This window comes from Rhea pennata, chromosome 4, assembly GCF_028389875.1.
Source record: "Rhea pennata isolate bPtePen1 chromosome 4, bPtePen1.pri, whole genome shotgun sequence".
Lineage (NCBI taxonomy): Eukaryota > Metazoa > Chordata > Aves > Rheiformes > Rheidae > Rhea > Rhea pennata.
Window position 1 is genome coordinate 78,979,986 of NC_084666.1, and position 24,987 is coordinate 79,004,972.

Sequence of the window (24,987 nt, forward strand, 5' to 3'; positions counted from 1 at the left end):
GCGCCTCGGCGCCGTCGCGGCAGCAGCTCCCGGCGCCGCGCGGCTCCGCGCAGCTTCCCGCGCAGCCCCCGGCACCCTCCGGCCGCCCCCAAGCACCGCCCCCGCCGCCCGAGCTGCTGCCGCAGCCGCCGGCAGATGCTCCCGAGCCCCGGCCCCGGCTCCCCGCACGGCCTCGGCCCCGCCGAGCCTCCCGCCGGGGCTTTGCCGTGCCCGGCCGCGCCTCCGGCTGCTCACCTGAGGCTCCGCGCAGCTCCCGCGGGCGAAGACGCTCCCGGAGCGGCCGCCGTCTGCCCGGTACTGCCAGCTGCGGCGGCGGCGCCGCGCGGTCGGGGGGAGGGCGGAGGGGCGGCCCGGGCGGGGGCGGGGCGAGCGTCGGGGGCGGGCGGGGAGGGCAGAGGGGCGGGAGGGGAGGGGCAGGGGGCGGGGGCGGGCGTCGGGGGGGCGGGAGGGGAGGGCGGAGGGGCGGCAACGGGCGCCGGGGCGGGGCGGTAGCGGGGGGCTGCTGCCGCCCGCCCCGGACTTACCGCGGCGGGGGAGACGCGCCCCGGCGCTGCCCGGCCGCCGACGGGAAGCGTTTTCCCGCAGCGGCCCCTCGGGGGTCGCGCCCGGGCAGGGGGCGCCTCCGCGCCCGGCGCTCGCACACGCTGCCCGGGCGGGAGCTGCGGCCGCCGCCTGGCGCCGCGGTGCCCCGCGCTGCAGCCCGGCCTCGGGGCGACCGTGCGCGGAGAGCCCCCGGGCGGGACCGGGCGCGTCCTGGCAGAAGCCCAAACCTCGCGCCTTTCTTCAGCAGCCCTTCCAGGTCTGCGGCTCACGCTTGCGGAGGGCTGCGGGGCAGCAAAGGTTGCGGGCCGCAGCGCGGAGCCCCGCCCGCCGAGCCCGGGGCCCCTTGTGGCCCGAGGGGGCCGCGGTGCTCGGGTGCTGCCGCCCACGGCCGCGGAGACGCAGGGAGCTGCGTGCGCTGCGCGCGGGGCTGGGCGCTTGGCAAGCGGCTCGTCGGGCAGCGCCGGCGGAGCGGCGCGGGGGCAGCGCGGGCGGCGCGAGCGGAGCAGCGGCGGGGAGCGGGGGCGTGTCGGGCGGGGGGCGTGTGCGGGGGGTCGGGGGGTGGTGTCCGGGGCAGGTGCGGGGCGGGGCCAGAGGCGGGTCCGGGTCGGCAGCTGGGGGCGGGCGAGGGTCGTGTCCAGGACGGGGGACGTGTCCAGCGCCGTGGGCGGAGCCGGGGCCGCAGCTGGGGGCGCGGCCAGAGCAGCGGCGGGGCCAGTGAGGGGCGGGGGCGGGGCCGTAGCTGGGGCGTGCCGAGAGCAGGGGCGGAGCCCGCGCAGTGGGCGGAGCGGGGCGTGGCCACGAGCGGGGCCGGGGCGGAGAGGGGCGTGGCCGGGGGCGTGGCCGGGGCGCAGCGGCTTTTCCCGGCGCCTGCGCGGTGCCTCCGGTTTGGCCCCCGACGTCGCGGGCGCACGGGCGGCGGCGCTCGTTGTCCGCGGGGCTCCCGCTTCCCGCAGCCGGTGGCGGCAGCCGCAGCCGCGAGCGGTGCCCGGGCGGCTCCGGGCGGCCCGAGGTGAGCGGGGCGGCAGCGGCTGCCCGGGCCGCGGCCGGGGCCGCCGCAGGGCAGGAAGCAGTTGCGGACGCGGCCCGGTGCCCTCCCTGCCTGCCTCCCGCCGCCGCCGCCCGCTGCCGGGAGCCGCCGGGCCCGGGAGCCTTGGAGCAGCCGCGCTGGGGCGCACCGGGGCTGCGGCGCCGCTGGCTGGAGCGGGGAGGGGGGGGTGGTCCCGCAGCGCTGGGGCTGGGCGGGGGCCGCGGGCGCGCTGGGGCCGGGAGCCGCTCGCGGGAGCGGGGGCTGCGGGGCTGCGCTGGGGGGGGGGCTGCGGGGCTGGTGGGGTGGCAGCGGGGAGCGTGAACTGCTGCGCTTTGGGGCTCAGGCGGGTCGGGCGGCTGCTTTGGGGGCTCGGTCTGTGTTTGTGAGCCCCGAAGAGCCGCCAGAGCCGGTCGGGAGCCCCCGAGCGCAGCGTTTAGCCTCCAGCTCTGCACGCTGCCTTTGCTGGGGCCTGAAGAGCACGTTGTCGGGGCTGGTGCAGAGCTCCGGAGCGGAGGCCCAGTCCTGCCTTTGCAGTGCTGAGGAGCAGCAGGAGCGGGCTGCTGTCAGCACTGCAAAGCAGGGGCTGGGTGCTGCGTTTCGGAGCCCTGCAAGCAGCTTTGGGGGCTGGTTCCAGAGCTGGAGTCCGAGTGGTGGGCGTTTGGGGCTCCCAGGCGGGTGCGTGGGACTGGTGTGAGGGCTGGAAAGGGAGGCTAAGTGGTGCGTGTGGTGGGGCTGTTTGGGGGCTGAGGACGGGAGGCTAAGTGCTGCGTTTTGTTGGGGGGAGGCTTGAAAGCAGAGGCCCTGTCACCCATCGGGAGCCCCCAAGCAGAGGCCGGGTGGGCTCTTCCTGGGGGAGGGTGGGGGCGTGGGGCCGGGTGGCGGGAGGGGTGGGGGGGGGGCCCCGCGGACCCTCACCGGAGGTGGGGGTCCGTCCGCGCGTGCCCCGAGGCCGGGAGGCTGGCATGCACCAGGCCGAACTTCGCGTCTGAGATAGTTTCTGGGGCGAAAGGCGCTTTTTGGGGGAGGAAGGGCGAGCAGAGGCCGCCTGCCGGTTCCAGTGTTTATTCAGTGCTTGTGCAAGACTCAAGGTTTATTCCACATGTTTACACTGTTAATAAACTAATTGCTCCATGTGTTTGCAATAATAAAGGCTGACAGGAATGTGCAAGTTGTGACAGTGATTGATTTACGGCCCTGTCAGTGCCCAGGGTGGCTGGAAGGAGCTGGGCCTGGAGGAGCCCGCGCTGAGCTCCCAGCTGGGTCACCGAGGGGGCCCAGAGCCCGGCAGAGGGAGGCGGGCGCAGTCGTCCTGCAGCACCACAGGAGGGTGGAGGGTTGGAGGCACCTCTGGAGACCGTCTAGTCCAAGCCCCCTGCTCGAGCAGCGCCACCTCGAGCACGGTGCCCAGGAGCGCGTCCAGGCCGGTTTTGCGTGTCTCCGGAGAAGGAGACTCCGCCGCCTCTCCGGGCAAGCTGCTCCAGTGCTCTGTCCCCCTCGCGGCACACAGCTTCTTCCTCGTGTTCAGCGGCAGCTTCCTGGGTTTCCGTTTGTGCCCGGTGCCTCGTGTGCTGTCGCTTGGCACCCCTGAAAAAGAGTCCGGCCCCATCCCCCCCGACACCGTCCCCTTGAGGTGTCTGTAGGCTTTGAAAAGGCGAACGAGAAGGGCCCAGAACTGGACGCAGGGCTCCAGGCGGGGCCTCCCAGGGCCTCAGAGAGCGGCAGGGTCACCTCCCTCGGCCCGCTGGCCACGCTCCTCCCAGGGCCCCCACGACACCGTCGGCATTCTCGCACACGGGGCGCCTCGCTGCCTCGGGGGCGCTTCGCAGTCCAGCAGCGCTCCCAGGCCCCTCTCGGCACAGCCGCTTTGCAGCGGGGCAGCCCCCGGCCCGTGCTGCTGCGCGGCCTTGCTCCTCCCGGGCCGCAGGGCCCTGCACTTGCCTTTGCTGAGCTTCAGGAGGCTCCTGCGCGCCCAGTTCTCCAGCGCCTCCAGGGCTCTCGCAAGGGCGGCACGGCCCTCGGCTGCATCGCCCGCTGCTCCCGGCTTGGCAGCCGCAGCAGTCGGCGGGGGCAGGAGAGGGGGGGGAACGTCGCTTCCGTCGCCCGTCTGCGCTGCGGTTCTCCTGCTCTCAAAAACCTTTCTGGAAAAAAAAAAGAGAGACGAAAAAACGCTTCCCCCCCTGCCAGAAGCAGAAGAAGCTTTTCCAGCGCTTCTCCGAGCGCAGGCAGCAGCGGCCGGAGCCGCCGCCGCCGCCTTGGCCCCGGCAGCCCCGGCCAGGCCGCTGCCCCGGCCCGGCGCCGCTCCGCCGCCCGCGCCCCCCACCCGCGCCTCGGCGCCGTCGCGGCAGCAGCTCCCGGCGCCGCGCGGCTCCGCGCAGCTTCCCGCGCAGCCCCCGGCACCCTCCGGCCGCCCCCAAGCACCGCCCCCGCCGCCCGAGCTGCTGCCGCAGCCGCCGGCAGATGCTCCCGAGCCCCGGCCCCGGCTCCCCGCACGGCCTCGGCCCCGCCGAGCCTCCCGCCGGGGCTTTGCCGTGCCCGGCCGCGGCTCCGGCTGCTCACCTGAGGCTCCGCGCAGCTCCCGCGGGCGAAGACGCTCCCGGAGCGGCCGCCGTCTGCCCGGTACTGCCAGCTGCGGCGGCGGCGCCGCGCGGTCGGGGGGAGGGCGGAGGGGCGGCCCGGGCGGGGGCGGGGCGAGCGTCGGGGGCGGGCGGGGAGGGCAGAGGGGCGGGAGGGGAGGGGCAGGGGGCGGGGGCGGGCGTCGTGGGGGCGGGAGGGGAGGGCGGAGGGGCGGCAACGGGCGCCGGGGCGGGGCGGTAGCGGGGAGCCTCACCGGAGGTGGGGGTCCGTCCGCGCGTGCCCCGAGGCCGGGAGGCTGGCATGCACCAGGCCGAACTTCGCGTCTGAGATAGTTTCTGGGGCGAAAGGCGCTTTTTTGGGGGAGGAAGGGCGAGCAGAGGCCGCCTGCCGGTTCCAGTGTTTATTCAGTGCTTGTGCAAGACTCAAGGTTTATTCCACATGTTTACACTGTTAATAAACTAATTGCTCCATGTGTTTGCAATAATAAAGGCTGACAGGAATGTGCAAGTTGTGACAGTGATTGATTTACGGCCCTGTCAGTGCCCAGGGTGGCTGGAAGGAGCTGGGCCTGGAGGAGCCCGCGCTGAGCTCCCAGCTGGGTCACCGAGGGGGCCAAGAGCCCGGCGGGCACAGGCCAGAGGGAGGGAGGCGAGCGCAGTCGTCCTGCTGCCTCTCTGCCTTTTTCTCGGGCTGCTGGACCGGACCATGGTGCTCAGGGAAGGCTCCTCCAGGGCGCTCCTGGCAGAGCTGCTCTTCTCCAGCCTTCACCCTGTCCTCGTTTGGAAGCAACTTCCCAAAGCAGCAGCAGTGTGATGGCAGCGTGCAGCCTTCCTGGGAAACATTTCATTTATACTTCTGTAAAATAGATCAGGAACACCTGAAATGCAGAAGGAATTCACTACCTAAAATTAGGGAATTTTCATGCACTCGTGTATTTCTGCTGCTGATTTTCATTCCATGGAGTTCAGGTTTCTGAAACTCTCCAATAGAAAGCGTTGCCTCAGTGAACATTTTTCCCATTATTTTATAAATAGCATACAGATCATGTAAATGGAGAGGCCTATTTCCCACTGCCTTGCCCTCTTTTGCACAAAGCAAAAAGAAAGCATCCAGAAAGCCTCACCCACTCTCATACACTTGCTCTAAGCGAGCTTCAATCACTGTGCAAGAGCACTGCAAAATCAGGGCATGCTACACCACATTCCCTCAGCTTCCCAGCACCATTCTGCAAAACAAAGTCATTACACAGAGTTACATTCCTTCATATATAGAAACCATCATAGGCAGCAGTATCAGTCAGCTCTCACACCTGCAAGAATACATAGCCACCCTGGAACAGCAGCAAGGAGCAGCCACATGTGGCTTCTGCCAACTTCCAATGCAGAGAACTCACAAGGATTTATTTAAATCTAGTGAGAGACTGCAAGCAAAAAAAAAAAATCACAACAACAATCAAGGTTGTATACTGCAGAGAAGCCTGTCTCATCACCCGTCCTGCGGAGATTTCAGCTGCTCCTTACGAGACTGGATGAGTTTGTTCCTTCCGGGAGCTGCTGAGGTACCCTGGCAAAGGAATGACTTCAGGGAAATTGTTGATAAAACCCATTTTCACTCTCCTTATTCTCATTTCCCAGAGAGAATCACAGAGTAGCTCTTTGGGGCCACACTTCACCTCTCCCTGTGCTGCACAGTGACAGCTACTTCCGAAGGCACCATCGGAAACAACCCGTTGCCTTACGACGCATGGCCAAACGCGTGTCCGGAAGAGCCCCCGACTTCCCAGCCCCACAGAAAACTGGTCCAGCCACCTGCTCCTCCAGGTCACCCCCTCCGCCTCAGCAGGAAGCTGCTTCGAGAGAGGCGGCCCGTGGCCGAGGGACCGAGGAAGGGCCAGGCCGCGCAGGGCTGCGGGAGAGCAGGCTCTGCGGGAGCTTTGGCAGGAACTGATGCCCGTGCTCCTGCGACGGGCTGAATCCTGCAGCGCCTCGAGGCTCTTGCAGGGGATCCGCCTCACACAAGGATCCAGGCACCGAGCGGCCACGAGGCTCCAGGCCCAGAGCGGGTTGCTGGACTGCGGCCGACTCAGTGCAGAACGAGGGATCCAAGCGTGAGGGCTCCAAAAAGAAACGAGGGCCAAACCCCGTCCTAATACCTGCACTGCACAACCAGGCCAGCAAGCCTACAAGTAGGCCTGATGCTCCCAAAGGGGCCACTTCTCTTCCTAGCACCCACTCCTTAGAAGATACAGGGTGCTTCAGCTCCCCGGGAAGCTGTTTCAACCCCACAGGGCTCTGCCGGGGCCCCGCCGCAACCGAGCAATAGCGCGCTGCCGGCACACCGGGGCTTCAACTAACCTCCCTCTCGACTGGCAGCGAAGTTAAAGCTCACAGGCTCACGGCTCAAACGACAAGCGGGACAACAACTTACCAGCGCCTCGTCTGGCACAGGCCTTAGTTTCTCCTGTGACACGGTGCCCGTCCCTGAAGACGGCAGCAACTGCCGGCGGTTCACACAGCTCTCCACCGGCTCGGCCCCAAAATAGGCTCCTGCCATCGGCTTCTCTCTCTCTCTGCTCCTGTGTTTGACAGCTCTTCACAACTCTCTCCATAGCCACCACTCCAAACAGTCTTCCTCTCCAGCTCAGCGTCAGCACTTGGAGGACACCAGGACACCTGCATGGCTCGGACCAGCCTCGCCTGGGGCCACCGCACCCCCTCTCCGCCCCTTGCTCCAGGAGCCCTCTTGAACCTCAGGCCTGGGGCCACACTTCTCACCCGTGCTGCACTGAAGACGTGTCTCACTTCAGCCCTGGTCTCCTGGGACGTGCTTCAGAGCCACGCTGCTGCTCCCGGGTCTCCAGCCCTGCCTCCTGCGATGGACGCTGCACCTGTGTGCCGGGAAGCTTGTCTCCGGCTTGCCCAGGAGCAGCCGGCGGGAGGCTGCTCTCTGCGGGAAGGCGAGCAGGGAGCCGGGGTGGCCGCGGGGCCGGCTGCGCAGCCACCTCCCCAGCCGGGGCGGGGCAGGGCACCAAAGGCAGGCAAGCGGAGCAGCATGGCCATGGCAGCTGCCTCTGCCCGCAGCCTAGCCAGCACCGCGCAAAGGCAAAGCAACGAGCTCGGGTTGCCTGCCTTGACCTCGGCCTGCACAGCTGCACAACAGGGACACGCACCACGACGATGGAGCTCAGCGATGGACTGAAGGGCCACCGCTGGGCATCTCTCTAACCCCAAACTGCTCAGAGTCTCCTTCTCTCCCTCCATGCACACAGCTCTGGAGACAGCAAGAGGGCAAAGGCGAAGACGGAAGAGGTCTGCTTGGAAAGGCACAGCCTGGTGGGGACAAAAGAAGAGCATCAGCCCTGCTGGCTGCCAGGCTCTTCATTCAGGACCTTCCGCCTAGCAAGTCTCTGTATTCCAGCTGCAGGCTTGCCTGAACACCAGCACTACTCCTGACGTGAAGAAGGAGATCAGAAACTGGCCTCTGAAAGCAACAAGTTAAATCAGAAGAGCCTCTACATCATCCTGTGCAAACTTTGCAAAGTATTTAAGAAGCTGTGGGATGGCAGGGGGTGAGGAGGGAACCAGCCCCAAACCACACAGCACATGCCAATAGCATGTAGGAATACAGATGAAGCAGCTCCCTTCAGTTCCCTTTGGCTCTGTAACGCTTCTGCCATAAAGAAGCTGAAACACGGAGAGAATGACCTGCCATGCGACTTGAGAGAGTCAGCGGAGCATGCACACACTCTTCATTTCTTTTTTCCTTTTCTTTTTTTCTTCATTTTTATTTTTTATTTTTTAAGCGCTGGTGCCCCACAGTGCATTATGAATGGAAACAGATGCCTGCAGCCTACTGCAGCTTCCTACCAAGCCACCCACATAACACACGCACATCAGTCAAGGCCATTTCATCTCCTCCTTGGGGCACAAGCACTCGGAGGACCCAGAGTCCACACTCGGAGGCAAAAGGAACAAAATGCCTCAACTCAAGCTCTGCAGCGGGTGCATATTTCAAGCACGTGGCAGCCGGGCTTTTGGAGGGGAAATTAAGCAAACAGCCCTGTTCCTCAGATGCAAACAACAGCGTGCGGCTTGTCCTGCCCTAACAAACACCTGAGAACTAGCTCTGGCACGGTCGGCAGCTCCTCCAGAAGAAAACACCTTTTGGGCTGCTTCCTTTTTACTCCAGAACGCCCCGGTAAGGTAGACAGGTGTCAGAGGGCTAAACGCAGCCCTTAGCTGGTAATCACTCTGAAACACGCAACTTGGCTTATGGCCTTCACCCACTCCCCATACACGTCACTGGAAAAATTCCTGTTGCTACTAGAGGGTCATCACCAAGTGCTACGTAACCTGAGGCTTAGGGCACAAGTAGCACAGATCACGGCAGGAACTCTGCAACGTCACGTTGGCCCCGTTTCACTCCTTGAGCCGTCCCGTTCCCTACCCTTTCCTTCCCTGCACACCTACCACCGAGGCACTGGGTTGGGGAGGCGTGCACTGGTGTGGGAAGCAAGGGGAGACAACGGGTTGCAGAGGGGCAGGCTCTTGGAAGCAGCGCAGGACGACGTGGTTTTTTATACCTGCGCCTCCATCTGTTCCCTTCTCAGTCACTAAGGGCTGAGACCGGCGGGAGTCAGAGCAGAACGCGGTGGGGGGGACTAGTTAGAGCAGGAGCTGCCTGTGCTGGGCATTAAGCACGCGCCTGTGGCACGAGCCTCCGAGGCAACTTGGCCACCGGGCTGCAGTGCAGGCCGCCACTAGCTGAGCTCCTGCACCAAAGAAACCTTTCGCCCCCTCTTTTAGCCTGAAAGGGAAGCAGCAAACTTCCAGCCAAGTACAGAAAAATCAAGAGAATCGCCTCCCGGGAACTTCAACCCTTGTGCTGCACTTTCACAACTACGTACAAAACGAAGCAGCACTTACCCGCTCCATCAGCGATCCTTCTCGGCTCTTCAGAGGAGGGCTCGTGTTTCACAGGCGTCGTGGAAACGCAACTCTGCTGAGGATGGAAGAGAACAAGCCTCTCTGCAGACTTGCTGTGGTGTTCTTGCTGCACTGGGCCTGGCAGGGTGGCTGTACAGCTGGAGTCCAGAGAAACCTTTTAACCTACAAAAGGAAAGAAAAGAAAAGAACTGTCCTGGAAAGATACCAGTGCTAGATTATCCCATCAAAACAAAAAATGGCTGAGGAGTATCTATCCTTAAACTCTAAGAGTCAAATCTCAGCAAGACAGAGCAAAGACATTACTAGTAGATACTTACAGACAGACCGACCCGATGGTAATCTCGAGAAGGACCACTCCAGTGCTTGTCCCGATCGTCTGCATGATGGGAGAGAGAGAGTCGGCAGGCACAAGCTTTCCGGGCGCCCCCGAGGAGACAACGTGCTCCTCTGCTGCGCAGCAGCCTCTTCTCCTGTGGAAGAATTCCCGTGTTTATGATTATTGGCGGCAGGCGGGAGTCCCGGCAAACGGGCCCAGCAAGTGCAGCCAGTCTAGCACAGCCGGCCCGCGATACTGTGCACGCGTGCAGACTTATTTTGGGGGCCGCATTTGCCTTTGGGGGTCGCTATTTCATTACTCTTCAACTTCTGACCTTCATGCTGACTGCTTCTCTGCGTGATTCTGTGGCTGGAAGCCATAGGAATCTATAAGGAACCAACCGCTGCTCTTTCTCACACATTTCCAAGACCTTGTGAGCTACTTCTTTGTATTCCGCTTAACACAGCGGTATTGTTCTGGGCACTAAAAAGTTACAGCGCTAGACCATTCTCACCAAGTATCAGGTAGCACAGATACAAAAAGTTACAACACTGACCATTCCCATCAAGTAGCACCTAGTACGGATACACAGTGACACTTTAAACACCTGGGATTTCTACTAGTCTCCTACCAAAGCCAGGAGTTTTTCAGGCCTTTCAGCAGAAATCATCTTTAGGGGCATTAGCTGAAGGACGAGGAAAATAAAATATGGAAGAAAGGTCGCCTGGCTCCATTAGCTTAAAAAAAATAAATTAAAAAAAAGCAGCTGGTTGTTAGAGTGGGGAATGAAAGGGCTTGAGGCAGGTAACTTCACCTCTGTATTACAGTTCAGCTACTTCTCTCAGACGGAGCAGGAATACCTGAAGGTATCTGACGCTATAGACTAATACATTCAGTGGTTTTACAGCAGCTGATCATGTCGAGAAGAAATCCGTAGTCCGACTCCCCTCTGGAAACATTTGCATCTCTTCCAGCAGCTCTGAAGGGGGAAAGAAATACTGGGCGTCTACTAAGCTACATATGCCAGTATCAAAGCATCCCAGAGAAAAACCTGGGTCTTGAGCACCAAATCAGCAATCACCTTTCCAGAAAACCCAAAGCCAAACTCTTTGGGACGCGAAAGAAGGGCTCTTCAGGAGACCGACTCTGGCAGAGCTACAAAGCCAAACAACGCCCTAACTAGCTAAGACACTTACCCAGAAAGGAGTTCGATGCTCTGTTAGACAACGCTGGAGAAGCTCCGTCGCTGAAGGTCACATGTTTCTGCCATAATCAAAAGGCAGCAGGAGGTACTGCAGTGACACAGCACGTGAGTGCAACCACGATTTGTCCACAAGCTTGTAAACCTGTTGAAGAAATGAAACCACTTTTAGCTGAGAAACAAACAGCAACGTTGGTGAAGACCATGCGTCTCCCACCCACACAGAAATCCCGAGAGAGTAGAAACATTTTTCAGCCCCTCAAATCCAAGTCTCGCACAGAGCAACTAGTGATCAGTTTTCAGTTCCCACAGCTCTGGAGGTTCTCCTCTCACGACTCCCTTGCCAGCTTGGCTCTTCGGAGGTTTCAGCTAGTTTTAAGCCTATTTGGCTTTTTGTTTTGCCTCCATATGACGGGATCACACTGGTCCCGCAATGGGTAGTGTGAAGCAGCCTGCCTGCAGCACCCATCCCCGTTCTGGAAAGGTTTCTTAGGGTCTCCAAGAGGGGTCTTTCTGAGACCCTGGGGAGGGAGGAAATGCCAAGGATTCTCCTCCTACAGATGGAGAACTGAAGCACATGCTTGGCTGAAGTGGTGGTGTGCACACCTGTTCTGGGAACCCCAGCTCTGCTGCGAGAGCAGCGTTAACGTGGAGGGCCAAACCCTTGTCTTGTGGAAAAAAATGTCCTAACCCAAGAAGTCCTGCCCAGCTTCCTTCCTCAGTGCTCCTTCCTGCCTGCGCCTGTTTCCCAGAGGGACTCTCTTGCTTAGAGGCACTTACATCGGGACCTTCGCCCCAGTGTTCCTGCCTGTAGAAGCACTATGCACTTAGTTGCTCTTTAGGGTTACCACGGCGAGGAGTCTAAAAATGCCTTCTCCAAATCTAACTCTGACACCACGTAGCCCATCTCCACTACAGCTGCTGATGCTGGAAACCATACCCCTGGGAAGGTGCTTCACACCTCAACAAAAAAGAAACCCTTAAAACCTGCAGAAAGTCTCAGCAGGAATTTGGTACTTACAGAGTGTGTCACGTTGGAAGGGACCTCTGCAGATCAGCCGCTCCAACCTCCCTGCTCAAGCACGGTCACCTACAGCGTGTTAGACAGGGTTGCATCCAGCTGGCCCTTGAATAGCTCCAGAGAAGGAGACTCCACAAGCTCTCTGGGTAACCTGTGCCAGTGCTCTGTCACCCTCACAGGAAACATATTCCTGAAGCAACTGAGGAATCATTCCTTTTAGTAGAATCTTAATTACTTCTTTGGCATCATCAGTGGAGCATGGGAAAGCTTCTGGCCAGCCACAAAAAGTACCTACCAAACAAGGAAATATTTAAACTGACCACACTTGGGTAACTTGGAGAAACCTATCTGCCCACGTTCCCCTGCGCTTAATCCTCCTCTTCCTTCTCACAGAGGTGCTTTCTTCTGAATTTTGCAAAGGCTATTTGCACAGCAGCTGGGGCAGCTCCTTACAAGAAGGTCAGCATTAGATCGCATCTTTGATCCCACAGCGCATCTTTTCACACTGCTTATCACAGCATCTGCTCCCACGTGCGCTTTCTCACAGTCTCTTAAGGAGCACCTCTGTCATTTTGGTGGGTTTTAAACTTGTCCATCTGGGGTGACCCATCCATCACCCTTCAGCATTTCTTGTACATTTTAGCCTTTCTGCCAATGGATTTTCTTTGTCTGAACAATCAGGAGGTCTCATTTGCATTTGTCTCCTGCACATTAAAGCCCCAATCACCTGTCCTGCTAACGCTGCCCTCCTGGCTGCCACATTTGCTCTCCCGTTGCCTTGGGCCACTTCACTAGTTCCCTTCCTGGTGGCTTTCCAGTGCATTATGGCTACTTCTTGGGCTTCTGCTATTGCCTGCAATAATCTTAATAGCTCTTCTCCAGACTTTACATTGCTTCCTTGAGAAATTAAAAGCCCTCGTTCTTTCCAAATTGCTCCATGAGCACAAGCTACGCCAAAGACATACTTTGGGCAGGTATATATATTTACTCTCTGGCCCTCTCCCATTTCAAGGGCTCGTGTAAGAGCAAGGATTTCAGCCTTTTGTGCCCCAAATTAGGCACCCATGTGCAGCAAAATCATGCCATCCCTAATAATCCCCTCAGCAGTCTTTTTGTGCCAGGTACTGCAATTCGGCATAGAGCCCCTTTTCTTTCTCCTCCTAGTGCACGTTGTCCCTTGGATATTTTAAAACCAAGATACTGGACTACCTTCTTAGCAATCTCAGCCTTTGTCTTTGAAACACGATACCCAGCAAGTCCCCCAAAAGTTAACAAACTCACCGTCGCCTCCAGACATATTTGCTCCAAGTCACCTCCAATCAAGAGCTCATCCACACACCGGCAAAGAGCGGCATTTTGATCACCTTCCTGCCACTGGGCCGCTTCCTGGGCCAAGCTCTCACCAAACAGGGCAGGGCTCTCCTGCAATCCTTGACCAAGGACCGTCCAGCGTAACTGCTCCGTCCTCCTCGTAGCGGGGCTCTCCCTTGCAAAGGCAAAGATCGGCTGGCTCTGTTCTCCACGGGGAATACAGGAAAAAGCACCTTTTACATCTAGCACCGTGAAACACCTGTTAGTCTCAGGCACCGAGGCTAAAAGAGTACATGGCTTTGGCACGGTCATGTGGATATCTTTGGTTACCTGGTTCACAGCCCTTAGGTCCTGCGCTGGTTGTTCTTCTCGAGAAGGCGGCTCCTTCCTTCTCCCAGCAGGAAAGCAGTCAACAGCGCCTGCCCCTCTCCCTCCTTAGGGTTATCACTTATCCTGAGAGTCTCCAAAAGCTGGTGCAGCTTCTCAGCATTTTTCCCAGATGATCCAACAGACTGCTGCCAATTGAATAAATATGGGGTCATAAAAGGAATGGGTACAAATACTGACAGCCCTTCCTGCCCCACTGCCTGCACCAAAGGAGCCCGGAAAACAGGTTGTTGCTCTCTCCTAGTTTGGCCAGAAATAGGGATAGAATCTCATTCCCTAACGAGCCGGGGTGGGGGGACATCGTCAGTAATTGCATGTCCTCCTGCTCCTCTCCATTCGGCATTTGTTAACATTCAGACAACTTCAACAACACCCGTTCTCTTCAACAGCATTAATGCTAACACAGTGCTGCAGGTCAAGGTCACCTTCTCTGGCCATTCCTCATCACAGTCCAACTTACACAGGTTAATGACAACATCTTCTCCAAAGCTATCCCCCTGTTTCCCAATACACCACCCCCAGGGGCTACAGGGAGGAACTGTGGGGTGCCTTGATCCCATATCGACTCCCTAGAAATACCAGCTGGCACCTTCAGACCTGCACCTTTGCGTGCACCCACCTCCGACCCCTCGGCTCCATCAAGGCAGCCCTTGACCAGCCTCTACGTGCAACGTCACCCACCACGATCTTCGCAGAAGTACGTACATTTTATACTCACCGATCCAAAGCCTCACCCTGCTTTCGCCCTGGTGCAAATAGCACTGGTCGCCGTTGCACCTTGCAGTCTCCTGTTGTCCCCGCTTCGGAGGGAGGTCGCAGGACTCCCCGCTTAACAGGGTGGTGCGTGCTGCAGCTCGATCCACTGTCAGGAACGGACATGTGATTTGGGCAAGGCCTTATGGCAAGTCCCATCTGCGGTGCCAAACTGTTGTCCCAAACCTCGCTGCTGATACCAGCTGTGCAAGTGCCCAGCAGACCCCCAGGGGTGAGATATTAGTTATTTCATTTCTGCGCAGAGATGGGGGCTAGTAGGTAGCTCCACAGAGCTAGCACACCTTCTCCCCTGCTCATTCTTTACTCACATGCACTTTTCAGCGAGGACCTTATCCAAATTTTTCTACTGGTTACAACTTCATTACATCAGGTATTCGCTCCGCACTTGCGCTTTCACATTCCTATTAATTAGCACAGGAAGTGGAGAAGAGGTCATAACATCGTTACCATGTCATTTCCATCACACTAGTCATTTAGAGGTAGGTAGTATAACAGGTCAAGAAGCCTTAATGAACCTCAGGTCACTCCTAGCTTATTTGGCCGTTTTTCTCTTGCCTACCTCTCACGATCTTCAAAATGTCGTGGTTTCCTCAAGGTCATTCGGCTGCAGGTGGTTATCCTTGGCAATACTGTTTTTCTCTCGCCCTTGTCCTTGAGTCTTGTTAACTAGTTGCAGGGGCTTTCTCACAGCATTGCTCCAACTCTCCCAGTCTGCTATCGTCAGCAAACTTGCTGAGGAGGCTCTGCCCCTTCAGCCGGGCCACTGAGGAAAGCCTTGAACAGACCTGGCCCCAGCACTAAGCCTCACGCACATCTCCAACTACAGCACATGCTAGGCTCTGCACCGCTGAGGACAACCCAGGCAGCTCTGCTTTTCAGCCAGCTCTCCCTTCAGCACACTCTCCACTCATCTAGACCGCACTTCCCGACCTTACCTAGCAGGAAGTTATGGGAGACAGTGTCGAAAGCCGTGCTGAAGTCAAGGGACACAGCCGTGATCTCCTCCCATCTACCCAGCCAGTCACTCCATCATGGAAGGCTGTCAGATTGGTTAAGCAGGATTTCCCCTTGGGGAACCCATGCTGACCATCCCTGATCACATTCTTCTCCTCCATATGCTTGGAGATCACGTCCAGAACGAGCTGTTCCATCACCTTTCCAAGGATGGAGGTGAGGCCAACTGGCCGGTACTTGCCTCGGTCCTCCTCCTTGCCCTTTGGGAAGACTGCAGTGACGTTGGCTTTCTTCCAGGCTGCAGGCACCTCTCCAGTTCTCCACCATCTTTCAGAGATGGTACAGACCAGCCTGGCCATAATGTCCACCACTGCCAGCTCAGTACTCGTGGGGGCATCTCATCAGGGCCCAGGCATTTGTGCACGTCACGTTTCCAAAAAGAGCTAAAAGAGGATCAAAAAGACATGGATGAAGGCAGCCAGGACCTGGCCATCAAGTCCAAGCCCCCTGCTCAACCAGCGTCACCTGGTCACACACAGCACGTTACACAGGATCGCGTCCAGACGGTTTTTGAATCTCTCCACAGAAGGAGACTCCACCACCTCTCTGGGGCACAATCACCTCCCTCAGCCTGTTGGCCACACTATTCCCAAGGCCCCCACGACACCGTCGACCTTCTCGCACACGGGGCGCCTCGCTGCCTCGGGGGCACCTCGCCGTCCAGCAGTGCTCCCAGGCCCCTCTCGGCACAGCCACTTTGCAGCGGGGCAGCCCCCGGCCCGTGCTGCTGCACAGCCTTGCTCCTCCCGGGCCGCAGGGCCCTGCACTTGCCTTTGCTGAGCTTCAGGAGGCTCCTGCACGCCCAGTTCTCCAGCGCCTCCAGGGCTCTCGCAAGGGCAGCACGGCCCTCGGCTGCATCGCCCGCTGCTCCCGGCTTGGGAGCCGCAGCAGTCGGGGGGAGAGGGAGAATGGCGGGGGGGGGGGGGCAGTGAACCTCCAGTCGCCTGTCTGCGCTGCGGCTCTCCTGCTCTCAAAAACCTTTCTGGAAGAAAAAAAAAAAAAGAGAGAGACGAAAAAACGTTCCCCTCCCCACTCCCGCAAGAAGCAGAAGAAGCTTTTCCAGCGCTTCTCTGAGCGCAGGCAGCAGCGGCCGGAGCCAGAGCCGGAGCCGCCGCCTTGGCCCCGGCAGCCCTGGCCAGGCCGCTGCCCCGGCCCGGCGCCGCTCCGCCGCCCGCGCCCCCCACCCGCGCCTCGGCGCCGTCGCGGCAGCAGCTCCCGGGGCCGCGCGGCTCCGCGCAGCTTCCCGCGCAGCCCCCGCCCCCTCCGGCCGTCCGAGCTGCTGCCGCAGGCGCCGGCAGCCCCAGCACCGATCCCCGGCCCCAGCCCCACGGAACCTCCCGCCCGGGCTTTGCCGTCCCGGCCGCTCATCCGAGCCTCCGCGCAGCTCCCGCAGGCGCCGAGGCTCCCGCGCGGGGCCGTGGCCGCTGCTGCCGCCTGCGGCGTTGCACGCGGGAGGGGCGGCCCCGGGCCGGGAGGGCGGCCCCCGACCCCTCACCGGGGGTGGGAGTCGGTCCACGCGCGCCCCCAGAGGAAGGAGGCTGATATGCACCAAGCCGAACTTCACATCTGAGACAATCTATGGAGTGAAAGGCACTTTTCGGGGTGGAAAGGCAAGCAGAGGCTGTCTGCACGTTACAGTGCTTATTCAGTGCTTGTGCAAGTCTCAAGGTTTATTCCACATGTTGACACTGTTAATAAACTAATCGCTCCGTGTGTTTACAATAATAAATGCTGACAGGAAGGTGCAAGTCCAGACAGTGATTGATTTATGCCCCCATCAGTGCCCAGGGTGGCTGGAAGGAGCTGGGCCAGGAGGAACCCACGCTGTGCTCCCAGCAGGGTCTCGGAGGGGGCCCAGAGCTCGGCTGGCGCAGGCAGGAGGGAGGTGAGCGGGTGACACACCATTATATGAAAACACAAGGTAAAATAACAGCCCAACAGCCAGCCACCAGCTCAGCAAGGGCTGCCTGGGTGCTTGGCTGGGAAGTGAACAAGGGTAGGCACCAGCCTGAGAAGCACCAAGCCTCCAAGCATCTCATACAGCAGCAAGCAAGAGGCAAAGACACTGCACAGCCCTGTCACCCTCACTCACACCACAGCAAAGCCTTGGGGGAGCTCTTTTATACCTCATCCTTTCACTGTGCCTCAACACCATCCTGGAAGCAAACAGAGCAGGACAAGAAGCACAAAACAAACATCCAGCTACCTCCAGCTGAAGCACAGGCTCAGGACATCTTGTCTCTCAGTAGGACAGCACTATTTCCCTTCCTACTTGGCCAATGCTCTATAGGCTCCCCCTCTACTCAGCTCTCTTCTCTTCCTTCAAAACTTCTGCTGAGGGGAAACTCAACCCTCAGAGTTGCTGTAATGCTAACTAGCAAAAGCTGCTGCTGCTGCTGCCCCCAAAGCAAGGGCCCCCCTCACCCCTTCCTTGCACTGCTCTTAGCACTCCTAGGAGCACCCAGCTCAGGCAGCTGATCTGACTGCAACTGCATGCCTTGGGGCAGCAGACGAGTTGTCCTTGGGGGTGCCATCCCTGCTCTGGCTTGCCACATCAGCCTTCAACTGATGGGCTCATGTGCTGCAGCATGGGGGCAGCCCTTGTCTGCTTGGGAGGCTCTGAAGGGGAAGCTGCAGGCTGCAGCTCTGCAACCATGCAGCTCCACAGCAGGCACAGCTCCCCTTTTCTGCAAGGGTGAGCACTGCTTGGGGGAACTTCCTGCCATCATCTTGGCCAAGCAGTGGTGCAGACATGCAAAACCATGGTGCTGGTTGCAGCTGAGCACCGGCTGTTTTGAACCTCTGTGCCTTGTTCTTTCCCCATTTCAGCAACCCAGGAGAAACGTGGGCAGAAGAGGAGTCTCCAAGGAGGAGCGGCCAAGGCAAGTGCTTGGAACTGGCAGAGCTATTGTGTGTGCGAGCATGCTGTGTGGTCAGGATCAAAGCCTGCTCTGCTTGAGCCCATTCCTCATTTCCCTGCTGCCTTTGCAGGGCAGGCTGAAGCAGGTGGTGGTGCCCCTGTGTGTGGCTAGCCTTGGGAAACAGGATGCTCTCTTCTGCCCCAACCTGAAGGCAGGAAAAAGCATGTTTCTGTTGACCTGTGGTCTAGATAGCAGCAAAATAAGCCAGTACACATTTCCTCAGATGCCTCGGTCCTCATTCTGACATATGGGAGGCAGAAGCTTAGAGGGTCAAAACTGTATTATAGAGATCCTCTGCTGCTGCTTTGGGAAAAGAAAGAACAAATCGGTCATTCCTGGCACCTAACTGGAAGTGTGGGTTTTCTCCTGTTCAGTGTTTCCAATTCTCAGCCACTATTCCGTAGCCTGGGTAGCAGCTTCATTTCATTGGCCTTGTTACAAGTGACTCAAGCAAGCACTTCAACTAGGGAATTATTTTGTCAGGCAAGAGGGTGTCTCCTGTGCCACAGAGAAGCCAGGCCCTTCACTTTGTGCTCACTAAAAGCCAGCTCTGCTTTCAAATGGCAGTGAGAAAGTGATAAGGAAGAGGAACTCAGGCCTTCAGCCTCCCGCAAGCAGCAGCAGCAAGTTTCTCTCTCTTGGCTCTGAACTCACCTCTGGAAAAACACTGCCTCTCCATGGAGCAAAGCCTGTGGGTTACTTCCCTTGCTGTCAGTCAGCACATTCACCATCTCAAGCAGCCTCTGCCTGTAGAAAAGCTTGCAAACTTGTATTGCCTCGGGTATCTCTTAACAGAGCCCAGGCAGGGAATTAGTCACCACCCTTCCTGACAAAAGGAAACAAAGACATGGCAGACATTAGATCAGCTCTTCCCAAAACATCCTTTCTTTCCAGGTTGACAGCCACAAAAGCATAGTGCACTCCTACAAGATGCATTTCCCAAGTGAAAAGGTAACCATTTCACCTGACTCCCCACCTGAAGAGGTTGCCCCCATCTCTCATTTTGTCTGTGCCCCAAACTGTTGTCCTCTGATTTGTCCCGTGAGCACCTGTCATTAGAACCCTCCACAACTACCTGCTTGGCACATTTATCTTCCCGTGCTCTTCATTTACTCATTTAAGGACAGAACCCTTGGAGGACACTGCAGAGCGCTGGGCGAGGCTGCGAGAGCCATGGCCTCAAGCACGGTGCAGCCAGTCCTACCTGGGCAAGTGTCTAAAGCAGAACTTGAACTGGAGCTGCCATTCCTGTCCTGCAGTGCTGTAATTCACACCCAGGGACAGGGATAAATCAGGCACCGCAAACTGGCAAAGTCCGTCCGATTTACCAGTTCTCAGCTCAGATTTAAAGAACAGGCCGGACTCGGGGTGCTGAACTGAACCATCAGGCTCTGTCATTCTGTGAGCCCCCCCCCCAAAAGCAGCAACTGGTGCCTGATAATTCAGCACAAGGCAAAAAAATAGCACAGCTCTCCAGGAGACTTCAGGTTCATGCTTCAGAATGCCCTTTCCTCCCACTCCCGGCAGGAATTAGTTAACATTGGGGTTTGCTTCCTCTGTAAAGCTAGAGAGCACCAGCCCTTTGGACTCACCTGCAGAAAAAGCCCTAAATCCACCACAGTGAACAATAAAGGCCAGCAGCTTGTGCTCTGCCCCTGGGGAATTACAAGGTTTCTGCACTGCCATTCCTAATGTGCTTCTCCTGGAGATTTTCAGATGCTCACATGCTGAGCAGGACCCAGGAACACAGCAAGAGGTGTTTAGGAGGGCATACAGCTAAGTCCTACATAGAAGACATTCAGAAGGCCAAGATCCTGAGGGCGATGCCCATTCTTTCCTCTCTTTGGGAAGGCCATAGTGGAAGAGGGCTATCTCCCTGTGAAATGGCAGGGGCAGCCACCTCCAGCCTATTTCAGAGGGTCTTGCAGACCCTGGAGCTGCAGTAGCAAACTACCATCATAACGGTCCACGTTCTTCATAGCACTCACTATTTCCAAGCTTCTGTGCAGGAGTCGGCTTCCCCTGTGGGGATCTGAAGCACTCAGGAGGCTCCTTCAGTCAGCACAACCTTGATGGGGTGCAAACTGCAGGCTCTGGAAGAGATTGCTCCTCTCAGCTCAACCTATCAGTGGTCCTTTGGATCTGGGATCTGTGAAGCTGTAGGCTGTGCTAACCTCATTTTCAGCTGTCTTTCTAAGCTTCACAGAAATAGAACACAAAAGCCCACAGTCCTTTCTCTTGGTGTTAGCCCAACAGCCTTACGAGCAAATAAAAATGAACACAAAGAGCTGGTGTTCATGCGCTGTTTTGACTCTCCCTGCACTGGGAGAGAGATTTACACACTATTTTATTCCAAGTGTAACCTTTTGAAATCTTGCAAACCCCTCAGTGGTTAAAAAAAAAAAAACCCTTACAGCAAGCTTCCAGGTGGGAACCCCCTGCAGAGTTCCTTAACAGTGTGTTCAGCCTTGAAGGCAGCAACATCCACACCACCCCGAGAGAAATTATTTCAGTGCTCTGACGTTTGCAGTGGCATGGAGTTGCACTGCACAGAGCACCCTGTCTTCTGCAGATGGTCTTGGATGCTTGATCTCCTTCCAAACAGCTGCTCACATCCATGCAGTCCCCAGCCTCTCCTTAGTTACTACTTGTCAATCACTTCTCCCTCACTCACACCCCTGCATGTCCCACAAAGAGCCCTTCTTCTGCAGAGTCTGCTGTGCCTGAACAGAGGTGAAATCTCCTTCTGCTCTGGTAGTGCTTCAAGACTGAAGGCAGTGCATCGGGTCAAAGCAAAGCAAGGTCCTCACAGGAGAGATGCGAGGCAAGGCAGTGAACAGGCTTTGGACTGAAGCACAAGGGCCACTCAGTGTTTGCTTACAGCAACTTAAACCACTCCCTTTCCACAGGCCAGCTGAAGGACTCGCTATCTTGTTTCACATACCTGCAGTAGCACATATCACTGGTCTCCCAGAAATATTAGAACATCCTCCCCACCTAGCCTGACCTCTGTAACCCCCTAGAAAACACATTTCCCCACCTAGGCTTGCTTAGCTTTTGGCAAAGCCCTCACTTCAGCTGGAGTCCAGCTGACAGCAGCTCCTGCTCTTCACACACCACACCTAGCTCAACACCCACCTCTTCTCCACTCATTACTTACTCCTCCTGCTTCCCAAACACTTCTTTCAAACACCACCCTTCATTTCAGCTCCCCCACACATCCTCACCCCCACACAGCAATGTCCGCTGGCCTTTTCTTGTGCCCTGAAGCAAGTTTAACATCCCGGGTCAGTCCTAGAGTCAGCTTGTCTTGCTTTCCTCCACTGCATTTCAGAGCACTGCAGGGAGACTCTGGCCTCTCCCTCCCTGCCAGTCTCTCACAAGCCTTCACAGTACTTCACCCTTTCCTTTGCCAGGCTATTCCTAAGCTCCCACCACATAAGGAGGTTACAGAAGCAGCCAGCAGGGACAAATCATGTCCAACCCATCCAAGAGGAACCAGCTGGCTGGCAGGCAGCCATCCATGTGATGCATCTTGATTTTACTAAAGCCTTGCACACTCCTACCTGGTGCTGTTCTAAACAGACCAGGGAAATAGGATCTGCCAAGTGATCTAGAGGACAGAGCTTGGGCAGAGAGAGTGGGCAAGAGAGGAGTTGACAGGGGCTTGCTCTTAAACAGACCCACCAAGGGCTGTCTTCAGTCCAACCTCTATTTAATATTTCAGTGAGTGCTTAAAGAGAGAGGGTAGAAAGCAAGTGGAGGACCCTGAGCTGTGAGAGACACTAAGCACTCTGACAGCACCAGAGTTCAAAATTATCTTGACCAGCTGGAAGAAAAGGGTTGCAGTAAATATAGGGAAGCTCTCCAGAAACAGAGACCCATATTCAAGAAAGCTGCTGTGCCAGAAGAGGACCAGCTGGGGGGTGGGGGGGTTTGGGGGGGAAGACATAGCCAATTAACAGGAGTCATGTGTGGGTGCCTCTATTCTATATCCACATCACTGGAAAAAGGAAAGAGTCCAGATACAAGCAATGAAGCCTGTTACAGAACTAAAGAGAGAACTGAGGAAAGGCTGGAAAGGCTTGTTTGGTTGGGGGGGAAGGGGGCAGGGAACAGGAAAAGGAAGCCTGGGGATTAAAGTGCCTAAGGAAGGTTGTGGACCCACCATGGCTGGAGGGTTATTCAAAGGGCTGTGGTGGAGGGCTCCAAGAGATCTCCTGCTTCCTCAGAGGAAAGGGTTGGCATTTTGAGATGCCTTGGAGTGAAAGGAGATTCTCCACACAACCTAGAGCTCAACTGTGCAACTTGCTGCTGCCAGAGACTGCAGGTGAAAGGTCTAAAGGGATGAAGGTTTTGCTGCATGAAGCTTGCTTAGCTTTTGCTTGTAAAATGACCCCCAAAACAGTACAATAAAGGACTGCAGAAATGCAAGACTTGACAACTGAGGACTCAAGCTCTTGAAAGAGTTCCACCCCTCCCTGCAGGCACTCTCCTGGGAATGGCCAAATCCCCTTTGTTCCTGACATTGGGCTTCCTGAAGAATGAACGATAAAAGAAGTTAGTGGGACTGGGAGCTTTAAGTGAGTTCAGAAGGGAATGGAAGTAAAAGGCAAAGAAATACCCTATCTCAATGGGCTGAGCTGAGGGCTTCAGAATGCTTTCAGAAGCACTTACCCCAACACAACTTCAAACTTAACAAGTAGATCCTGTTTCTGCTGCACTCCCCCCAAAACAATAAAGTCAGCTTTGGCAAGCATTACTAACACAGTGTTCAGGCATTAACCTGGGTGGTCAGGCTATCATCTAGTCTGGGTAATTAAGTACTGAGAGCATCTCCTGGAGTAATCCCAGGAGGTTATGGTAGTCTTCTGAGTTATTGCAATGACAAAAAAAGAAAGACTGAGCTAAGAGAAGAATCAGGTGCAGCCTCTTTTCAGCTGGAGAATTTACCTGGTTTGAGGCTATTTTTGCCCAAGAAGAAAGCAACCTGGCAGCTGCTAAAAGATCAGGGAGCTCTTTTGCTGCCTGGAAAGCTGAGGTGTCAGGTAAAGCTGGGTGAAGCCAATGCAAAGCTGTTACAAGCCCCATCAGATAGGGTTGGAAAACCTGGAGTTAGCAGGCTTCAGAGATCACTTCATGCCAACAAGAAAGGTTGCTTTGAGCAGCTCAAAACATGCCTGTTCCTGTGCTCTGGTGATGGAGAGCTCTGACCTCCCTTGAACAGTGTGAAGGAGGCTTTGGAAAGAAAGTAGTTCTGTATTTCACCCTTGAGCAGCTGCCTCACTGCACAGGGCACTCAGGGAGAAGCCTCGAGCTTTCTCAGCAGAGGAACAGCTCTTCAGGCAGGCTCTGAACTCTTGCTGGAAAGCACCCAGGCTCTCCCAGAGTTCAAACGCTGGATGTTAGGCCAGTCCCAGTATTTGTCCCTCACCCAAAGTGGCAGCAGCACTAGTCAAACAGCCCAGCCTGCAACCTCTGCTCTGCCTGCAGGGTGGCAGAAGCCCTCTCAGTGCTGAGCCCTTTCACCTCCCCCTCCCCATTTATTGCCAAGGCATCTGCTCTGTCTGCACAGGGAGGAGGAGAAAGGTTCAGCAGGGCCTTAGGCAGAGCTCCAGTGGTGACCCCCCTTGGCAAAGGCCTTCTACCCTCTTCCCTCCAGCAGCCCATTTGCACCCGAGCTTTGCTGGGTGTTCCCCTTTCAGACAAGCTACTACTGTGAAATCCAGCAGTCAGTGAAATGATTCAGTTCAAAACAGCTGTCCAAGAGCAGAGACAGGGGAGGGTGGGGGTAGACGGGACAAGTGTCAGAAAACTCCATGGCAGAGCACTTTCAGCCGAGGCACTTTAATCCAAAGAACCCAAAGATTCATCATTTTGGCATGAACAGAGCTAGATAAAATAACCAGGACAGAGAGATGAATTTCATCATCTCTTTTGTTGTCTCTAAAAGCATCTTTATTTTGGCAAAGCTCTGAAGAGTCCTGCCTCTTTCCTTTCAATTATTGTTCCATAGGCGTTCCTCCAGCTGTTCCCTTTGACATCTCCAAGAGGTTTCCAGTTTGGGGCAGAGGCATCCACTCCCTTGCTTGCTCTTAGGCAGGCAAGAAACTCAGTTCTAGTCTTGAGACAAAAAAAAGGCACCAGCAGTAAAAAGAGAAGCCTAGCAGCTTAACTGGTTGCTTTTCTCTGCCACCACCTACCTATGGCATGGACTTCCTTGCTCTCTCTGTCTCTCTCTGTAAGGGTCAGGGCCAGCTGCTCCCCAAGGCAAGGGCAACCAGGAACTACAGGGGACCTCAGCACAGGCAGTGCCCACACTGATGGGGCACAGTGCCACAGGCTCTGCACACAGCTGGTAGTGCCAGGCCCTAGGAACAGTGGCCACAGGAAACCTCAGGTCGGGTAAGGGACAAACCAGGTCCAGGCTCCAACCAGAGAGCTCAGGCACAAGCAAGAGAGGACACAGCCCAAAAACAGACCTAAAGGCAAGGCTAGAACAGGAGTCCAAAAGCCACCCAGGACAAAGGACCAAAGGCAGGACCAGGCAGAGGCCACAAAACACGTCCCAGGAGCCCCTCCAGCACACAAGTTACCTACCTCCCACACAGGTCCAAGGTCCATGCAGGAGGCAGGGCCAGAGGCAAGGCTGCCCACCTGCAACACCTCTCAGGGAAAGGCTGAGGCTCCAGGCCTGCGCTTTAATGGAGCTGCTTGGCCCACAGGTGGGGAGTGGGCAGACACCCAGGTGAGACTGCTCAGGGCACTTCAGGCCTGTTAGTGCCTTCAGGCCATTGACAGGCATGTTGGTTTTTTCATAAAATCATAGAATCAGTCAGGTTGAAAGGGACCTCTGCAGATCATCCACTCCAACCTCACTGCTTAGCGAGGTCACCTAGAGCATGTTAGCTAGGGTTGCCCAGCTTGCTAGGTGGGCCTTGAATATTTCCAG

At 57.2% G+C, this 24,987-nt stretch overlaps 2 long non-coding RNA genes across 8 annotated transcripts; both read right to left on the minus strand.

Annotated features, from left to right (window-relative positions):
* Positions 1–4,529: 4,529 nt before the first annotated feature.
* Positions 4,530–10,746, minus strand: LOC134139706 (uncharacterized). Of its 7 annotated transcripts, none has more exons than XR_009958254.1 (8): positions 10,603–10,746; positions 10,297–10,385; positions 9,408–9,560; positions 9,070–9,252; positions 7,314–7,473; positions 6,919–7,031; positions 6,572–6,796; positions 4,530–5,021 (listed from the first exon to the last, which is right to left on the minus strand). It is a non-coding gene; the product is annotated as an uncharacterized LOC134139706 (long non-coding RNA). The 7 variants fall into 7 exon arrangements; XR_009958251.1 differs by having other exon boundaries at positions 10,267–10,385; XR_009958256.1 differs by lacking the exons at positions 10,297–10,385; positions 10,603–10,746 and having other exon boundaries at positions 4,530–4,975; positions 9,408–9,645.
* A 941-nt stretch (positions 10,747–11,687) lies between these two features.
* LOC134139707 (uncharacterized) lies at positions 11,688–15,480 on the minus strand. The gene is made up of 6 exons (XR_009958257.1): positions 15,036–15,480; positions 14,409–14,501; positions 14,045–14,282; positions 13,270–13,454; positions 12,910–13,140; positions 11,688–11,919 (listed from the first exon to the last, which is right to left on the minus strand). It is a non-coding gene; the product is annotated as an uncharacterized LOC134139707 (long non-coding RNA).
* Between the last annotated feature and the right edge of the window lie 9,507 nt (positions 15,481–24,987).